The sequence below is a fragment of the Balaenoptera borealis genome (assembly GCF_965194805.1).
Source record: "Balaenoptera borealis genome assembly, chromosome: 3".
Classification (NCBI taxonomy): Eukaryota; Metazoa; Chordata; class Mammalia; order Artiodactyla; family Balaenopteridae; genus Balaenoptera; species Balaenoptera borealis.
This window is the reverse complement of record NC_138866.1, coordinates 118,382,647-118,402,381: the sequence shown is the minus strand read 5'-3', so window position 1 is coordinate 118,402,381 and position 19,735 is coordinate 118,382,647. Positions and strand designations below refer to the sequence as shown.

The following is a 19,735-nucleotide window of genomic DNA, read 5'->3' as shown; positions in this document are numbered from 1 at the left end:
GATGTATTGCAGTCAAATGTTGTTTACAGAGACAGGTGGCAGGCCGGTTTTGACCCTGCCCCTCATCTAGGACCTCTAGCCTCAAAGTGTGATCCTTGGACAAGCACACCATCACTTGGGAGCTTGTGAGTAACGCAGAACCTCAGGCCCCACCCCAGATCTCTAGAGACAGATCTGCATTTTAATAAGTCCCCTGTGCCTTTGAAGTTTGAGGAAAGAGTTTAAAGTTATTCTGGGGGGGGGGGATCTGGTCAGAATCAGGAACAATGGGTAGAAATGGCAGGAAGTGAAATTTCATCTCAACATCAAGATGTAATTTCTATCCAACAGAACTGTCCTCAAAGGCAACAAGAGGCTGTCTCTGGAGGTAGTAAGCACCCCATCACAGAGGTGTTCAAGGAAAGGCTAGATAACCACTTGCTCGGGATGGTAGGGAGGACTTGGGCAGGATAAATAGCGTCATGGCTAAGAGTCCCTGCTGGGAGGCAAGCTGCCTGGGTTTGGATATTGCTTGGGCGAAAGGATGTCTCCCCCATCCTTATTTCAGATTCCCTGCCCATCAGATGGGGTAATCAAAATCCTCACAGGGTTGTGTTGAGACTTCCTTCACTTAAAGTACTGCAACAGCCCTTACTATACACTAAGTGCTGAGTGTTACTATAGGTTACTTAATTCTGTAACAGCTATCCATATTTTTGGTGGGATTGAGGACCAACCTTTGTATCTAAGGTCTCATCTGTCCAACTCTGAGATTCGAGGTGGGGAAGAGGGAGGTTGTGGGGAGTAGCAATCCTAGCCAGTGTTTTTTTTTTTGATATTTGGTGTGAGCCAGGCATTATGCAAGCATCGGTTAATGGCTCTCAAATTACTTTCAGATACTTGTTGCCCTGGAAGAGCAGATAGATTATAATCTGTTGCTGCTCAAACACTCTGCGTGTTTCAGCTTTGGAAAGTCACATTGAGCCCAGAGATGAAGTGCATCGTTTTGTCATCAACAGATTTGCGTGGTGTTGAGGGCACAGAACTCCCTAGAGCTGGTCAAAGAGCCGCCTTGTTTGGACACATCACCAGCTCAAGTCTTAAGATGGCAGGGGGGCCAGAACGCTTGACTGCAGAAAAATAAGGAGACTGCTGACTCCAGATCCTATTCGTGTGGAGGCACCCAAAGATGTAATGTCCCTTCTGTCCTCGTTGTTTTGCATTTATGATCCCCAACCATAGGTTTTCGCGACAGACCTTGGTTTGGATTCTTGCTCTGTCACGTCATAGCTGTGTGATCAGGGGCGAGCCTCTTGACCTCTCTGAGCCTTGGTTCTTTCCCTTATCAAAGGGACTGATAATGCTGCGTGCTTCACGGGGCTGTGGTGAGGATGAAGTGAGAACGTGTGAGACTTCTAGGAGCCGTACAGATGTTGGTTGTCACTTTAATGAATCCTATAAGCCTTTTGAAGTCTCTTCCTTCCCCACAGTGCTTGCCACATAATAAGGGGTTAATACAGACTTATCAAATGTGAGAGGAACGAATGACCTTCTCCTACAGAAGGGGAAGGAACTGCTCCTGGGGAGGGGTGAGGTGAATGCCCCCTCCCTGCCCTGTCCCCGTCCCCACCCCACGTCCTCAACTCCCACCATCATTTCATCTCCAGCATTCCTTGTGTGCTGCAGAAGTTTCCATCAGCTGGTGGCGGGCCTACCTACCTTTCTTCCTAGGAACAGCTTTGCCTTGGCTTTGTGGAAACCAACACAGAGTTCTTATCTTCCCAAAGAAACCTTTCAAAAGACAACACACTGAATTTTTTATGGTGTATGTGTGTGTTTTAGTTTCAGAAGGTGGGCTGGAAGGAAAGTAAAGATTGCTCTTTGTACCCAAGGGCAGTATCCAGCCAAGCTTAGGAGCCCTTTCTCACTGCTTTCAACTCTCCCCCATCTCCTTCCTTCCCTCCTCCCCCCATCATATAATTTTTTGGTACTTTTTGGTTAATTAATTTAAAGTGACGATAGTCCCAGATGAAGCTGTAAATTAGTTTCAAATGGCGCAGCCGGGCCACCCACTACTGGAAGATCATATTGCAGTGACAACATTAAAACTTGAACAACCCTCAACAAGGCGGGAGGAGGGGAATCCTAAAACCTCAAGTAAAAACACATTTCCAGCTCAATTCCTTGCTGCAGCCCTTAAGAAAGTGGAAACAGATGGATGGTGGCTTTGATAATGAGAGAGGCAATCAACTTTAGATTAAAAAAAAAAAAACCACCCTGAACCCTACCCAAAAAGGATGAGTCTGACAGTAAAATCCCAGACACATAACGTTCCATTTAAGAGGCTATTGACATATTAGCCGGGAACAGAGCGGGTTCTGAGAGAGGTCAGTCCTCCTCTCCCGGAGCATTCTGCATTGTTCCCTCGCCTCCGAAGCCAGAGCACTCAGCCCCCTAATTGAAAACATTGCAGTATCTTTGGATGTTACTGATGGTCAGATTTCCCCTGGAAATCACTAAGTGTTCTCGGGAGGCTTGGCTGTTGCCTGCTGCCCGATTCTAGAGAGCAGAAAATACATTTCTGTTTTTAATTTAACTTAATTATTATTTTTTTGTGGTTGGGTGTGTGTGTGTGCGTGTGTGTGTGTGTGTGTGTGTGTGATTTTTTGAGAGGCGGGGGACAAGATACCAGGAACAAAGAGAAGTAGTTCAACAGTAAAAGAAAATGTTGAAGTCATGAGATCAGGACTCATGCCTCGATCTGGCAAGCTGTGTAGCTTGGGACAAATTCTGACATTTCTTATGCCTCCATTTTTTGTCTGTAAAATGGGAGTGAAAAAGCCTGCTGGGCAGGTTCTCAGTGATGGAACTGGGTAGAGTGTGGGAGAAGCTGTTAGAATAGGAACCAGGGGTCTGGGGCTAATTTTTCCAGCTCTGCCACTTGCCAAGCCTGGGTCTTGGAGCCAGTTCCTACTGCGGGCTGACCTTCAGCTTTTTGCCTGTCTGACCAGGGCTGCCATTCCTGCCCTGCCCAGTGGCCAAGGCAGGGAGTGAGAGCTAATGGATGGTGTGCACCTGCTGGACTACCAGCCCTTTGTCCACGCCTGGCACGTGCTGGGCCCTCGATAAATCATTGTCGAATGAGTGAATGAACCCGTGAACAGGCTTGGGCAAGGAAAAAGTAATACTGCTGCAGAGGGGTGCGATCAAATTGACTTCTCGGTAATGGCAGCTCTTCCTCTGGGGACTTTGTCAGAAGAGACGGACCACGTGAGTTTCTGTGATCCAGTAGGTTGCTTGAGCCCCCAAAGAGAAGAAAGACTCAAATGGAAAGAAATCTTGGTTTGGTCCAGAGAACATTTGCACGTTCGCCGGTTCAATCCTTTTGGAAAATATGGAGACTTGGTTCTGATTCAAGTTTCTGCTCAGGCTTATTTTCAAAGGCTTTTTGGTAATATTTATAAGCATCATGGGGACAGGGCCTTGGCCTGTTTTATTCACTGAATATTCTAAGCATCTAACAGGTGTCTGACACACAGGAGATGCTCAATAATTAAGATAGAAGTAAATGCAGGAATCTCTCTCTCTTTTCTCTCTCCACCTCCCCCATCCCCACCCCCAGAGCCAAGATGAACACTGAGCCTTGACGGCTTCTGTACAAAGCGGTACTTGAGAGCCGTGGCCTTCTTGGGTGGAGAATTGCTCAGGACAAGTAGCTGATGTACCTGCAGAATTGCCCAGTGGGAGTCAGGGGATCACAGGGTTGGGGGTGGGTTCTGAGTGCTTGGGGCACTGCCATTATTATAATAGCTCTGCTATTATTCATAGCCTCCCTGGCTGCAGTCACGATCTCTGGAGATGAGCTTCTTGGGTTGACTGCCTTTTCTGAGCCCCGCTCCCTGCTCGGGGTAGTTCTGGTTTGAGAGGACGTTCTCTATCAGATGTTCTCCTCCAGCCGGGACCTGCTCCCTCCACCAGCTTCTCCATACTCTGCAGCCTCCCAGTGTGTCAGAATCCACTTGTGTTTCTGGTGAAAAGGTTGTTTACTTCAAGGGTCCTCAGGGATAGAAGGAGCAGCAAGTGAGAACCAGGGCCCTGTTGATGGAGCTGTGAGGGCTTAAAAGTCATTCTGATGGCTTGTTTGGACCCTAGTCAGTGCCCCTGGCGAGACAGCAGCTGGATTATGTCTGTCGTGTGCTTGACCTGAGCTCTTGTCATCTCCTCTACTTCTCCCTTCCACCTCCACTTCTCTTCTCCTCCCTCCTTCCCTTCCATCCCGTTCCCCTGCCCATCCCCACTCTGAAAATCTAGGGTTGGGAGGTATTAGGTTGAGGGGAGATCAGGAAGTCGGCTGGAAGGAATTCTTCCATACTTTATAACAAGCAGCTCTGGCAATGGCATGTTCCTCCGGCCACTGGTGGCCAGCCATGAAGAGCGTTGATCCCCTAGCTGTTTCTTTGACTGGACGAGTAGCTCAAATCACGGCACTGGGATAGTTTTGAGATGAACTGGCTATTGTTAGAAACATTTAGAAATGTCTCCCCTATGCTCCAATTTCCTCCTCTCTGCCAGTCTTGGCTCTAACAGCTGGAAGAAATTTCTCCTTCATCTGCTATATTCAGGCTTTCACTAAGCTCCATCAATTTTGCCTTTGAAATTTCTTTTGTTCCCGCCCCTTCTCTCGTCCCCACTGCTAATCCCCGAGGCCTGGCTCTCATCTCCTTTGCACGCCGAGCTGCCTCCAGAACCTCTTGGCAGAGTTCCCTGCCTCTGGTCTCTCCGTCTTCCATCCATCCTGTACAGCCAAGCCAGACTCATCTTTCTCCAGCTCCTTTTGCATCTTAGGGTGCCTCAGCTCAAATTCCCCAGGCTCTCCAAAGTACTTGGCATTGCCCAGACAGTTTTGCAGCTCCCTCTGCCTTAATTTCTTCTTGGAGCAGTGGCTGTATTAGTTACCTGTGGCTGCTGTAACAAATTACCACAAACTTGGTGGCTTAAAACCACAGAAAGTTGTCCTCTTACAGTTTCGGAGACCAGAAATCTGAACTGAGTCTTATGGGCCTAAATCAAAGTGTCAGTGGGACTGTGCTTCCTTGGGAGACTCCAGGGGAGAATCCTTTTCCTTGCCTCTTCCAGCTCCTGGTGGCTGCTGACATTCTTAGCCTGTGGACATATCACTCCTCTGCCTCTGTGGTCAATCTTTTTGCCTCTGTGGTCACATTGTCTTCCCCGGGTCTGTCTGTGTGTCAGATCTCCCCCTTACAGGGACACTTGTGATATACTTAGGGCACATCTGGATAATCCAGAATAATCTCCCCATCTGAAAGTCCTTAACTTTATCATCTCTGCAAAATCCCTTTTACCAAGTAAGGTGATATTCACGGGTTCCAGGGATTAGGATGTGGATATTTGGGGGGACCATTATCTAGCCTATCACAGACTTCTTATCTATTCAACACTTCAACAAATATTTATTGAGCATCTACTATGTGCTGGACTCTGTTCTAGGCAACAAGAGTCATTAAGACTAATGATCCTTTTCAGACCCATTCTCCTGCAGGGTGAACTACCCTTATCTGGGCTCTTTCCCTCCTGGAATGTGGTATTATTACATAGCGCGATCATCACATTGTATCACACTGGTAACTGTTATATACCTGTCCTCTTCCATTTCTATGAGCCCCTTGAAGTTGAAGCTAACTTACTTATACTGGTACTTAGGGCTAGATGGGACTTGGTGAAGGTTTGTTAAATCAATGAACAAGTCTCTTATTGCTTCCCTTCATTCTTCCTAAATATATTTCTAATTTGCTTGGATACTAAGATGGCGCCAATAATAATTCTGCCTCAGAATTCTATATTTAGGGTCTGACCTTCTCAGTGGTCATCTCCTTGGGTCTGGGTCATGGGATGTAGCTGTTGAGGGCATCTATCATTCTCCTTTGCCTAGTCCCCAGCAGTGTTATATACCATTATTTATTTAATGCTTCCCATCAGTCATTTCTACTGCCCATTGGCTTTGAGGGGGATGTGGGATAGGGGAAGTGAGAACGTTAGAAGACTGCGGTCTGCATCACTTGTGGGTCACATTTCCTGAGGGTGTTTCTTCTTGGTGTCGTCCAAGCATGGCCCGTCCACATCCACCACCTCTGGTAGGACAACACAATCAGTTCAGATCTGGTAAAACAGTACTGTCTCTTTCCATTGGTAGGAGAGACAAATCCTCTCCATAGGGCCTTTTTCCACAAGTCCTGACATAATACAGAAGTGGGACAGACCCTATTAGGTACTGCCTTGTGCTGTTGGTTTATGACTTTGAAGTTGATCCCTATTTCCCTGCCTTAGGAAAGCAAAAGCGTATCTAGGACAATAAACCAGTGGTGCCAACCGGAGGCCCATGGATTTGTACACAGCCCTTGGAAGTAAGGGACATGGTTGTAGCCTAATGTCTAGAAAGCATTTTAAAAGGCAGTGTGACTCATAACTTCACACTTACTGTCTTAAAACCTTGGGCCTTCCCCATTTCAGTTGTCTCTGTGGCCCCTGCAGGCACTGGCATTAAAACCTCACTGATAACTGTTTCCTTAGCTACAGCAGTGTGTGTTGCTTTTCCAGGTGGAAAAGAATCTAAGAATAAAGATCATCATCATCACACACACACACACACACACACACACACACACACACACATCCTTGTAACTCTCTGGCCTCCCATAGAACATAACAAAGTAGAACTTGGGTGATAGACACTTGGATGTCGATTAATTGTACCATGCTTTCCAAGCTGTGTCATTCACTCACCTCTTAGATGACCTTTGTTACATCCCTATACCACTCATTCTGTCATTTGATTAACATTTGTATTTAAGTTATCTCAAATGTTAGCTTGTATAAACTTATTTTAGAAGGAAACACTGCATCTTTACCATAAATGGAAAACCAATATCATGTATCATAAATAGAATGTAACTGTAAAAATAAATATACTGAAAACAAAACAATGTTATTTACCCAAAAATGGAAATAAACAAGGAAATGCAGAGTAATAAAAATCAAATTGATTCACAAAATCTAACTGATTCACAAAAACAAGATCCTCAGTGAGAAAAACAGAATGGCTTATGACCAGTCAGTAATAAGAGAATATTAAGCTTAACGTCATTTGATTTAATATGACCGTGTGCTTCTATGTCAGTTAAGTTACAATGTCTTTTAGTTTTGAGAGTGATCAGCGCTAAAAATTCCACCTCACATGCGTCCATGGTCAGAAAGGACACCTTACCATTGCCTAGATGGTAAATTTTAAAGATTTAATTTTTATTTATTTTTGGCTGCGTTGGATCTTCGTTGCTGCACGCGGACTTTCTCTAGTTGTGGCGAGCGGGGGCTACTCTTCGTTGCGGTGCGTGGGCTTCTCTTGTTGCAGTGACTTCTCTTGTTGCGGAGCACGGGCCCTAGGTGCGTGAGTTTCAGCATTTGTGGCTCGCGGGCTCTAGAGCTCAGGCTCAGTAGTTGTGGCGCACAGGCTTAGTTGCTCCGCAGCATGTGGGATCTTCCCAGACCAGGGCTCGAACCCGTGTCCCCTGCATTGGCAGGCAGATTCTTATCCACTGCGCCCCCAGGGAAGTCCCCAGATGGTAAATTTTCAAAATTAAAATGTTTTCATATGTATTTTTTGATACATGTGAAAGAATGTATGTATTCATCACTTACTTCATGTGACATTATGAACCATAATTATAAAATGAACCTACCCCTATCTTAAGAACATTACTAATGAGTGTGCCTTCCTCTCTGATTCCCATCCCTGCCTCCCCCTCCTCCCCTCCTCGGGTAAAGATTGTCTTGAATTCCTTTACATTTAAAAATAGTTTAACCACCTATGAATTTCTTGAACAGTATGTTATTTAGATATGCTTGAATATGAGCTTTTTAAAAATGCTGTCATACTGTCTTCTAGGAGACTGGATAATCAGTTATGGTGTGTGTATGCAAGGGGGTGTTGTTTCAAGTGAAAATGAGCACATGCAGACTGCATGTGACTACTTGGATTAACCTTGTGAGGTAACTCTCACTCTGCTCAGGCCAGCCCCAGCTTTCACGTTAAGTGGAATTTAAGGGTGGGTGAAATGAAAAGGATTCCCCTTCCTCCACCTTTCACACCTCAATTACTTCCTATGGAGAAAAGAGTTATAGCTGCCCGAGGCTGCTCTCCTTAGAAGGCCTGCTTGCAAAGTTGTCCCTTGGCTGGCAAGTGGGAGCTTGGGTTAGGGAAGGGTTCTCACCATTCCCTGGGAAGAGTGGCTCACTCTGCCTAAACTGTCCAAACAGTATGATTCATGCTGAACGCCTGCCTTCCTCCCGGGAGTCAGAATTTTGGTACATGGCAGACAGACGTGCCTACGTGGCCAGTACTCCCTCCCTCCTTCCCCCAGTAAAAATCATGGGCACTGAGTCTCTGATGAGCTTCCCTAGGAAACAGCATTTCACGTGTGTCATGACAGCTCACTGCTGGGGAGTGAAGTGTGTCCTGTGCGATTTCACTGGGGGAAGACTTTTGGAAGCTGGGCCTGCTTTGCATCTGGATGTTGCCCCATGCACCTTTGTCTTTGCTGACTTTTCCTTGTATCTTTGTGCAGGTATAAATCATAGCCATGAGTATGACTATGTGTTGAGTCCTGTGAGCCTTCCTGGGACCTGTCTTTGGGATCCTGACACTCCTCCAAACCTTTTTTTTTTTTCCTGCACCACCCTGAGACCTCAATAGAGGGGCCTTGGCTCTGGGCTTTATACTTTGGAGGGCACTGAATCTCTCTTTCTCTCTCTCTCTCTCTCTCTCTCACACACACACACACACACACACACCTCTGATACTTGGGATCTGGAGGTCAGGGCTGGCCGAGTAATCTGTAACCCTAAAAGACCAGCCCTTATAACTATCACCATTCAGGCCCACGGGAAACCCTTCTGCACATCTTTTGCCTTACATCCTGGAAAACGCATCAGATCTCATGAAGGTGGTGTGCCATACACTTCCAACAATGTCTGAGGCAGGCACCACCTCAGAGAGCAGGAGAATCTGAGCAGGAGAAGTGCTTGGGTAAGAGAAAGGCAAATTAATTAACTTGTCAAATCCTTCCTCTCGACTTGAATGTAGTAGATTCTTGTATAAAAAATTATTGTTTCTCGGCAGTGCCAAACATTCATTTTCTTGTTTCTCTTCATGTTCCAATTCCTGGTTCTGGAGATAAGAATTAACACAGTGTTCACAACACTTGCACATGGATACTGAAGCATATTGTACTACAGTAAGCAGTTCATATGACTCTTAAATTTGTATATATATGCAGCTCCAGACATAGTATGTGTGAAGCGTGACATTAGGTCCTTACACTGGTAACTAGCTGGACACTGAATCATAGAATTGCAAATTGTTCTATTTTTATAAAAATATTTAATATCTAAATTTTCAAGAAATTAAAAAGTTTCAGCTTTACTTGAGTACCTTTGGTTAAAATAGTTTGTATTCATTAATTATTATTTATATTTTGCCTTTTAACTTTGGTAGCAATTTAAAATATTTTAGAAGAGAAATAATTTTTACTAAACTCATATTGAATTATAATTTTAATTTTTCCAATTTTTACATATATTTTAAGGTGTTTTAAAAATGAAAGTACATTCACAGTTATTCCCTTTGAATATACATTTTATTTTTTAATTATTAGATGATTATTGTCAGTGGAATAACATTTTGTGAAAATGAACATACTTGGAGATTTTGCTGAAGTGAAGGCAAAAAATAAAAGAAATAAATATAAAATAATACATGAGCTATGGCTCTCCTTATTTTAATACTTACCCAAATATCACCAGCCCATTAATGGAACAGCCAGATGCACCCAGTGATAATTAAGTTCATTTGTCTTCGATGGAAGACTTTCAGTCATATAGAAGCCACGACTTCATTAATTTTTTATGTCTTGTTATGATGCGGATATTTTTGTTGAGGCAGAGAGAACATAGAGCATCATATCTGATGTAACATTTGGCTTGTGATTTAACTTTTGCCCATGTAGACACGTGACGTGTAGCCCTCAGGTTCGGGCAGGCCTGCTTCCTCCTTTCTTTACACACAGCCCTAGGAGGACCTGGGTTCTGGTGTACAGCGAGTGCCCAGCAGCTGTGTGGACCAGGCCACTGCTGACTCAGTGTGCGTGTGTCACCAGGACCAAGGCCACACCAAAGCCAAGGGAGGGAAGAGCCCCGGGAACTTCCCCAGATGGCCTCTGTGGGAGGCCTGGAAAAGCTTTCTCCATGCACACCCTCCGGTGTCTACTGAGCTGGGAAGGCACTCAAGCTGCGGGCCTGGCGAGGGGTTTCAGCTTTAGCTCTGCCACCTTCTGGAGAGGTCACTCCAGAAGGGCAAATTTCCTGAGCCTCTTTGATCTTGTTTCAACATGTGTAAGATGGAAATACTCATTCTCACTTTTCAGCCTTGTTGTGAAAACTGGAGGCTTGTATTTCAAACTCATAGCACGGTCCCTTGGATGTGGCTTAATGCATGTTAACCCATGTTTTTGGACAGCGAAACTGAAGAAAGACGTTAAACAAGAGGCTAAAGTCATCCTGGTGGTTAGTAGAAGGAAGAACCCAGGCATTTTAATGTTCCTTCCATTCGCTGGGCCCTGATAACCCGCCGTGCTTCTAAAGCCCACATGCTCTCCTGACCACACCCAGGTTAGGAAGGATGCCTGCCCTGCGAGGTGTCCTGGTCTGAGCACCAGTTCACTTTCCTTGGAATCTAGCTCTGAGGATTTACAGCCGGGGTGGGCACACACTGGAGGTCCCCTTACCTGTAAGTTATTCCACCAGTAATTAGATTTCTTTCTCCTGTGGGGAGCCAGCCTGTGTAAATTCACAGAAACCTGGGAACAGATGATATAAGGGTCACCGGAGCCCCCTTGCTGCCTAAAATGAAACTTCCAGGAAAATGATTTCTCTGGGCACATAAGTTACTAGGGTCCCGGGGTAACCATAGCTCAGGCTCTGACTATTCCCTTAATGCTGTGTTCAGTGATGGAGTGTTCATGGCCCCCTTGGCAGCCCGCCTGCCTGGCCCTGCTCTCTGAGTGCAAGAGCCTCAGTGACACCTGCTGTTGCCGAGGGAGGTGATATATGTAGAGGGAAGACGGGCAGAGGGGAGGGAAGACCACTCCTTTCCCAGCCCCTTTGCTTCCAGGCCAGACTGACTCAGGTTCAGAGACCCTTAGCCCTTCGGGTGAGCCAGTTGGAGGTCAAAGACACTTTGAACCATAGCACAAATCACTAGTCGTTTGCAAGAGGATAAAATTAGATACCTAAGTCATACTACAGTAAAAAATTCCAGATGGATTAAAGATTTGTGCATTAAATATACAGTACTAACAAATTAAAAGGCAATATAGGACTATGTATGTGTAAGATTGTTCAGTTTGACCTATAATCTGAGCTGTCATCCTTTTCTAATATAGTTTTACAGATAATCTCACATATATCGTCTTACAAGTCCAGGTAGAGGGCATATGTCATATATCTCAATCTTGATCCTTATATCTCTATATCTTGGGGTGGGGAAGCCCTTTCTAAGTCTGGCACCAAATCCAGAAGTCAAAAAAGAAAAATTTGGCATATTGGATCACCTAAAAATTTAAAAAAGCAAAACAAAACTGTACCGTGAAAGGCACCATAAATAAATCAAAACATAAATACATAAATGACAGCCTGGGAGAAAGTATTTGCTACACATTCTAGCAGGAAAACTGTAAATATCTATACTATAGCGAGTATTCCTCCGAATCAATCAGAAACAACATAAATGGACAAATGCACGATTCACACATACACACACACACTATACAGATGGTCCATTAAAGAAGAAAAAAATTTTAAATTATTTGATATCTAAAACTGGAGGAAAAAACATTGTTTGATCTCACTAATAATTAAAGAAATATGGATGAAGACAACATTGTGGCATTGTTTTCATTTTTGCCTACCCAATTAAAAAGATGGATAGCCTTCAGAACTGGTGAGAGTGAAGAAACGAGCTCGCACACACTGTTGGCGGGAATGAAAATCCTCACAACCTTTTTGAAGGTACTATCTCAATAGATATATAAACTTAAAATGCTCTTACTGAATAACACACCGATCTCTCCTCTAGGAATTTACCCTCCCAAACCATGGCATGAATGAGTAAAGATGTAAGTACAAAGGCATTCGTTGTACCATGGCTTACAAGAGCAAACATTTGTACAAATTTAAATTTCCAAGGCAGAGCATGGTATATCTGTGTAGTGGAATCCTCTTCAACTCTTAACAAGAAGGTAGATCCGTGTAGTAGGAGGTAACATTTTTCTGAGCATTTGCTAGGCGCTGTTCTGAGTGCTTCCCATCATGACCTTGTTTAACTCACCCAGCTCTTCATAAAGTAGACGATGTTGTCATCATCCACACATTGTAGAAGAGGCACAGAGAGGTTATTAACCTCCACAAGATCACACAGCTGTGAGAAGTCAGAGCTGGTATTTGAGCCGGGCAGTGAGGTTCCTGAGACACCAACCAGGGAGGAGGGGTCACTGATAAAAGTCGTGTTAAGTGATAAAGCAAGTTGCAGAAAAATATAGCATAACTACATTTTGGTGACAATACGTGTGACTATATATATAATATGTACTATTTATATGTATGTTGCATTACAATAATTATGGAAAGATTAATTTGGTGCGAGTGACTGAAGGGGCAGATTTATTTTCTTCCGAAAAAGTGGTGGGATTAAAAAAATAAAACTAGCTGCTTAGTTCCCTTCTGTTTTTATTTTTATTTTATTACCTATGCCCCCTTGACTTGCATGAAATAAAAATGGCCCAGTCTGGTAACAAAAAATACATCCTTGAAAAATAACATATCCTCTTCACACCAGTAATAAAAAATCCCAGCTTGGGAAATACAGCTTTTGATAGTTATTATTTAGCAGTAGATAAATTACTTTAAATAAAGGCTTTAAAAATGATTTAAAAGGTAGTATGTCATCGTCGTAGAAAAGGTGGAATTATAGAGCTGAGAGAGTGAACTGGTCATCTAGTGGGTTCCAGGAAGCTGGGACCTCCTGCTCCGTGGTTCATGCTGCATTTACTTCTCTCTTTGTTTTCTTCCCAGCATCCTGTTTCCATGACATCCTACTCCAATCCCCCAAACCCAGAGCAAGCCTGGTCAGGGGTGGAGAGTCACCATGAAGTTGAAGAGCCCCGACCCAACCAAGCGATGTCACAGGGGCTGGTCCAGGATGGAGATCCTGTCCATTTGCTGGTGGCCAGAGTCTCAGGGTCACAAGACCTCCAGCTGCTTGACTCAAAAGGGCACCCAGGACACAGCAGGCACTTGGGCTCTGTGGTTCTCAGTCTGGGGTGATTTTGCTTCCTGGGGACATCTGGCAATGTCTGGAGACACTTTTAGTTCTTACCACTGGGGAGTGGGTGCTACTGGCGTCCAGGGACGAGTGGGCAAGGAAGGCTGCTGAACATACTACAGACCAAGAATTACGCAGCCCCAAATCTCCATAAGGCTGAGATTTCAAAACCTGCCCGGCATTAGATCCCCTGGTCGGTCTTGCAGCAGGAGGGATGGGGTCCTGAGGGTCCCACCTGTGGAAGTTCCTTGGCCGGTATGCCCCTGTTCTAGAGGAGAGGCAGATTTCTCCAAGGCCAGGTGGAGAGAACCAGCCCAGTGCACCCCAGGCGCTGCATTTCCCGGGAGCTGGGAGGAATTAAGTTATAACATATGGACTAACATTGATACAGTGTGTGACAGGTGACAGAGTTCTTCCTCTGTGCTGGGGTTCAGTACAGACTGGGGTCCTCTGCACTGCCCCCCATATTGTAGGGGTCATGGACAGGTTGGGGGGAAGGGGAAAGACTACATCTGCTTCTCATTCTCTCATGAAATGAGTTCCTTGTCATAAACTCCCCACAGTCTCCCTTTGATCACAGCTCTGACAGTTCAAACCCTGCATGCTATTCCAGGTTCCACTTATGGGTAGGAGACCTTCCCCAGCAGATGTGAAGGCAAACATATTCTTTCTCCCCATGCTGTGGTATCCTGGAGACCGGTGAGCTGGAGCTAGGATGCCATGACATCAGGTGGGTTAAGTGTGGGCTTCACGTACCCGATACGTATCATATAAGCTTGGAGGGAGGGTGGGCAGCAAGGGCTGGCCCGGGAGGCTGGGCATTCGGGAGACGGACAGGGTTCCATGTGTCAGGCACTTCGCATATGTTATTCACTTGCTTCTCATGACAACTCCTTGAAATGGGTTTTATGATCATATCTATTTTTTAGAGGAGGAATTCAAGCTCAGAGAGGTTAATTAACTCGGCCAAGCTCATGTAACTGGAAAGTTGAGCTCCTGGAAAGGGTGCGGGGAGCTCCCTGGGCCATCATGGGTTCTGCAAGGGCGGATGAGAACTGGACAAGTGTAGACTGGCAGGAGAACCATGGCCCTGGGACAGGTTTGTCCTAGGTTCGTGGGCACCGTCACCATGCCATGCAGCAGGGCAGCTTCGGGCTGGGATGAAGACGTGGGATCACAGTGGCCACTGGACAGAGCGTGGCCTCTCTGGGAATTGGAGGAGGCAGGGTGCAGGGAACCGGAAATGATCAATAGAGGGCAGAGGCCACCAGGATGGGTGCTTAGAAGGGCCTGCGGACCAGAATAGGAGTGGAAATACTCTGAAGGGCTGAGAGGTACTCTTCACTGCATCACGTGTGTGCCCTGTGACGGGGAAATGGGGTGTCCTGTGTTAAACAGCACGTGACTCCCTGGGGAGCATCTCCCTTCTGTTGATGTCTGTGGTTTAATGCACTAGCTTCTTGGCTCCTTTGAGTGATTTAGAAAAAGTGCCCCTCTGGATGGGTGCATAGTTCAGAGCTTGGGCTGGATGTCTGCCCCTTTAGTCAGGTGCTGATGGAGGACAGCTGTAGAGGAGGTCCACAGACCGGGCCGGGCGTGCGTGACCAGACAAGAGGAACCACGGAGGGTGGGTCGCTGCGTCCAGGCCTTCAGGCGGGCAGGGACTAACTCGTACCTGCATCTGCATGTACAGCTCCTGGACCTGAGCTGGCACAGAGCCTGCCCAGGCAGTGTTTGCCGAGAGGATGAATAAAAGAGGGTCACCTTCCTTTTGACTCCTTGGGGTGAGTCTTCAGCCTTCTTTGGAAGAAGATTTGGAAGTGAGGAAGAGAAAGCTATGGGTCAGGTAAGATGGAGGGGGGAAGCTTGACTCATTATGTCAACTTCATAGCAGATGCTTTTGAATCCTAAAAAAAATAATAGCTGAATGTTATTGAGGGATGGGTTACCAGGAGCCAGCCACGGTGCTCACCCTTCTGTGATGGGCAGTTTTCTATGTCACTTTGCCTAGGCCTGAGTTTCCAGCTATTCAACCAAATGCTAATTTAGGTGTTGCTGTGAAGGTAGATGTCATTAAAGTCCCAAACCAGCGACTTTAAGTAAAGGAGATGATCCTAGGCAAGCTGGGTGGGCCTGATTCAATCAGTTCAAAGGTCTTAAGAGCAGAGCTGAGGCTTCCCTGAAGGAGGAGAAATTCCGCCTGGGGCCTGCAGCTTCAGCCGGTGTCTCAGTTCCAGCCGGCCCTTCCTGACGGCCTCCGAGTGGATTTCAGACTCACCCAGCCAGCCCCACAATCACATAAGCCAATTCCTTGCAACAAACCGCTTAGTGTATATCTCCTACTGGTTTTATTTCTTTGGCTGAACCCGGACTAATACACCTTCATATGGATCAATTTATCTAATCCTCGCAAGAACCCTGTTAGAGTTATTATTATTATTCCCATTTTAAACTGGAGCCCAGAGAAGGCAAGCTGTGCCAGCAAGCAGTGAAGCCAGGATTCAAACCGCAAGGCTTTCTCCTCCAGGGCCCAAGTTCTCAACGGCTACCCCGGAGAATCTCAGGGAGTGAGTCATGTCAATAGCAGCCCGTGCTGGATAGCTGACAGGCTTTAAGATGGGCCAGGCAGTTGTGATGAATTGGTTGGGACGATGTTGTAAGGGAGAGGGTGGCCGCTACCAGAGCAAGTCACCACAGCAGTCGGCCCTGGGGGACACACACATCTCGATGTCACCTTCCAACAGCAGTCTGTCCTTTCCTCGGAGCTCCCTGACATTCTGAGTGTGCACAGAATGTTCCCTCAACCTTGTATTTGCTTGTATTTTGTTTTAGAGTTACCCTCTGGTGGTTGGTTGGTTGTTTTCTCACAGGGCTGAGCTTATTAAAATTCCCTGAAATGTTCACCGTCAGTCCTCTAACCTGAGCTCTTTCCTCTGATTCATTCATTCATTCAAAGTGACATTGAGTTACCCTTCTTAACAAAGCAGCCCCAGCTCGCCGGGAAGAAGAAAGTTAGGTGTTGGCTCAAAAGGAATTCAGGGGCATCCGATGACTTGGCAGGTGCTCCCTGGCTGTGCACATGCCACACCTGGGTGAAAATTACCCCTCCAGAGTAGCAAGTTAAAGAAAAACCTTTGGGTCCAATGTTTGGGGTGCTGATTTGCCATAGTTTAAAATCATGGAATAGACGTCAACTGCATTTGATTTGTCTCCACGTAACAGCTCAGACTCTGGATGTCGACCACCTCTGCTCCCTCCCAGTTCCCCTGCCCGAGGCCCTGCAGTCCTGAGGGGGGCTGAACACGAGCAGACCAGGAGCTGGAGGATGGAATGTGTCCCATTCTAGCAATGCCTTTCGGAAAATGCAGAGTGGAACACAAGCTGAAGTAGTTGTGTGTGAGGTGGGTGTGGGGTGTGTACACGTGTGTGTACGCTTCTCTGTGTCAGAGGAGGTGTGGGCAGCGGTTAGAAGGAGGGTGGCTTGATAATGAGCAGGGACTGGGTATTTGTCCCAGCCTGAGGGGTAAGGTTTGAAGCCATGGGACAAAACTGGGCTCTGAACTCATGGGGCCTCCAGGAGCGTGACTGAGGACAGAAGGCTCGGTCCAGAGGGGGCAGAAGAGGGACAGAGACCAGTGCCTGTGGTTTAATGACAGTTCCAAGGATTAGAGTATTTTCATTCTTTGTCTCTTTCTGTCTCTTTGTGTCTGTGTCACTGTCTTTGTGTCTCTGTCTCTCTTGTGTGTGCGCCTGGCCACTCTTTTTCTTTGGAAACAGGAAGGCAATTGAGTGGCTCACAGAATCCCCAGGAGGAAGAACACTCGGACCTTCTAAAGGCACAGGGACAAAAGGAAGAACCACAAGCAAAATCACCCCCCAGGACTACTGCTGATGCCCTGCTGGCTCCTGGGTGTCACCCAGTGGCACTGCGGCCGTACAGCTGCCGGACCCAGGTCGCTGCCCAGACCAGGATCAGGGAGACCTGATTCATAGACCTGGCAGACCGCTGCTGGGAGACTTAGGGGTGACATGAGTCCTCAAAGGACCCACCAGCTGGCTAGGTGGGGTCAGCTAGAGACAGCTTTGGGATCCTGGTTTATTGCTGGAAATAAAAGAGACAATTATGGTCAACTCTTGTGCTGGTTGGATACCACGTGTAGACAAGGAATTTCAAACTCTAATTTTACCCTGGAACACCAGCAATCCCTTCCCTAAATTCCTCTAGAGATTTTAGGGCACTCTCTAACCTCTAGTAAGATGGATGGATTAGTGAGACCTTCCTTGTGTCTCTAGTTCATCGGGTACAGAGTCTTCTGGGAAATGTGTCGGCCAAATGGCACTGGAGTGGGAGAGAGGAGAAGGGAAAATCAAGGACAAAAGATACTGTGAAAAATGGAGATACTGGAATCTTCCAGCTGTAGATCCCTATTTGTTTGTTTATACTTTGGGCCATGGGGCTTTTTTTTTAAGCTGAGACCTTGACCTTCAGGAGCAAGCTGCCATGGCCCTCAAAGGTGGGGAGCAGTGATGGTGGAGTGGGTGACATCCAGAAGAGGAGGTCCCACCCTCTCACTGCAAGCAGGTTGCTATATTTTTACTGTGGCCAGTTAGAACCTGCTCTGCGAGGGGAAACTTCTAAATCCTGGGAAGTGAGTGTCTCAAGGTCTCATCCAGGAAGAATAGTCTGACCCTAGAAGAACAGGTGAGGGGTGATCTCTCTATTTCTCAGCCAACTTCTAGAAGATGACAGAGAGGGCCAGCAGTGAGTTTAGCCTCATGGAAATCACAGGCTTTGCAGCCTTTGGGATATGTAGACTCTCTGGCTTCCTTCTTCTTTGTACCAGAAAACCAGACCTGCTTCCGCCAGGCTTGGGGCTGCAAATGGAACCTCTGGGACCAGAGCTAAGAGGAGAGACAGCCTGAGACCCGTGGCCTCCTCATCACGGGGAGAAGTGGCTCCTGACCAGTGAGAACTGGCAGTGTCTGGGATGGTGTGTATCAGTGTGTATGTGTGTGTGTGTGTGTGTGTGTGTGTGCACGTGCACATATATAAACGTGTGTGTGTGTTTTAGTCAGGGGCAGAGTGGAGGTTGGTCCCCTGAATGCCTCCTCTTCACATCCTCCAAGGGAGAAGGGCCATTCTCCTTGACTCCTGGGAGCTGCAGAATATTGGAGAGAACACGTTTGCCCAGAACAAAGCAAAACCCTCAAAGGTTCTTTCCTATCTCTGATTCTAGAAAATTACCTGCCCTTTCATCCACTTCTCACATTCACGGCCTGTCTATGTCACCGTCATTTTCCACCTCCTGGCATTTCAGCGCTCATCCTTTCTCTTTTGTGTCTCCGTCTGTCCAGGCTGGTTTGCATCTCTTTGTCTTTGCAGGGTCTGCATCCCTGCCTCTGTCTGTCCCTCCCTCCGCCTTGGCCGGCTTCTCTCTCAGCTGTCGCTTTTCTCTCCTCTCCTCCTGGCTAGCGCTGAGCAAGTGGCTGTCGGCCGTCCCTCGCTAGAGCCGAATCCCAGAGAAAACCAGTGTTGGAGCTGATGAGTGATTTTGGCTCCCCGTCTGATTTCCCTCCAGCTTGATTTTGAAGCTCTGTGCAGCCCTGGGACGTCTGGAGGCCGGCTGGGCCGCGTTGGGCTCTGCAGCTCTGGGCCCCCAGCCTTGGCACCCAGGGCCCCACCCCTTCTCCTGACTTGGAGTGATCCCGTCGTCCTGTCTTACAAATTGGGATCGCTCCCTGCATGTGGGCTTTGGTGACAGCCACCAGATGGCAGGGACTGGTTTTTATAGTAACTCATTAACCTCTTGCCATCCTGCAATTAAGAAAACATTTAATTGCTTTTTCTCGAGCCATCCTATGAGTGATTTGGGCAGCTCGTGTTCATCATGTGAACCAATTTGCAGCTAGAGCCCGAGAGAGTGGGCACAGTGGCGTGTGAGGGCCCAGACGTGGTGAGCACCGTGGGCAGCCCTGGATTGCCCTTTGGGGCCTTTGGGTAGAGGGGAGCACAAGCCTTAGAACCTTCCTGATTGGTTTCCTGCTGGGTGATGAGTCCTGTGGATTAGCTCTGGATGCACCTGAGAGGCTATCTAGGTTTTTCCTTCTCATTTAACCGTGGGGAGGACTAAGGCCAAATAAGTCAGGGAACTTGCCCCAAGTCACACAGCTAATCAGTGACACCACCTGGGCTGCAGCCCAAGCGTTCATTTCCCACCTGCGGTGCTCTGGGCTTCTCCTTGCTTTGCCATCATTCCCTGGGAGATGTGCTGCTGCAGCACCTCTGAAAGTGTGTTCACTCCGTAC

The 19,735-nt window shown here is 46.9% G+C and overlaps 1 long non-coding RNA gene across 3 annotated transcripts in view; it reads left to right on the top strand.

The window, feature by feature from the left end:
• The window catches only part of LOC309624898, a 45,288-nt gene extending 27,728 nt beyond the window's left edge, over window positions 1-17,560 (top strand). Inside the window, exons 1-5 of one of the 3 annotated variants that reach the window (XR_014242192.1) lie at window positions 10,731-12,117; window positions 13,180-14,159; window positions 15,123-15,275; window positions 16,652-16,830; window positions 17,207-17,560. This is a non-coding gene — a long non-coding RNA (uncharacterized lncRNA). Of the gene's footprint in view, window positions 1-10,730; window positions 14,160-15,122; window positions 15,276-16,651; window positions 16,831-17,206 lie in introns of those variants that run through there. The other 2 variants (XR_014242191.1, XR_014242193.1) reach the window with 2 other exon arrangements.
• The last annotated feature ends 2,175 nt before the right edge of the window (window positions 17,561-19,735 follow it).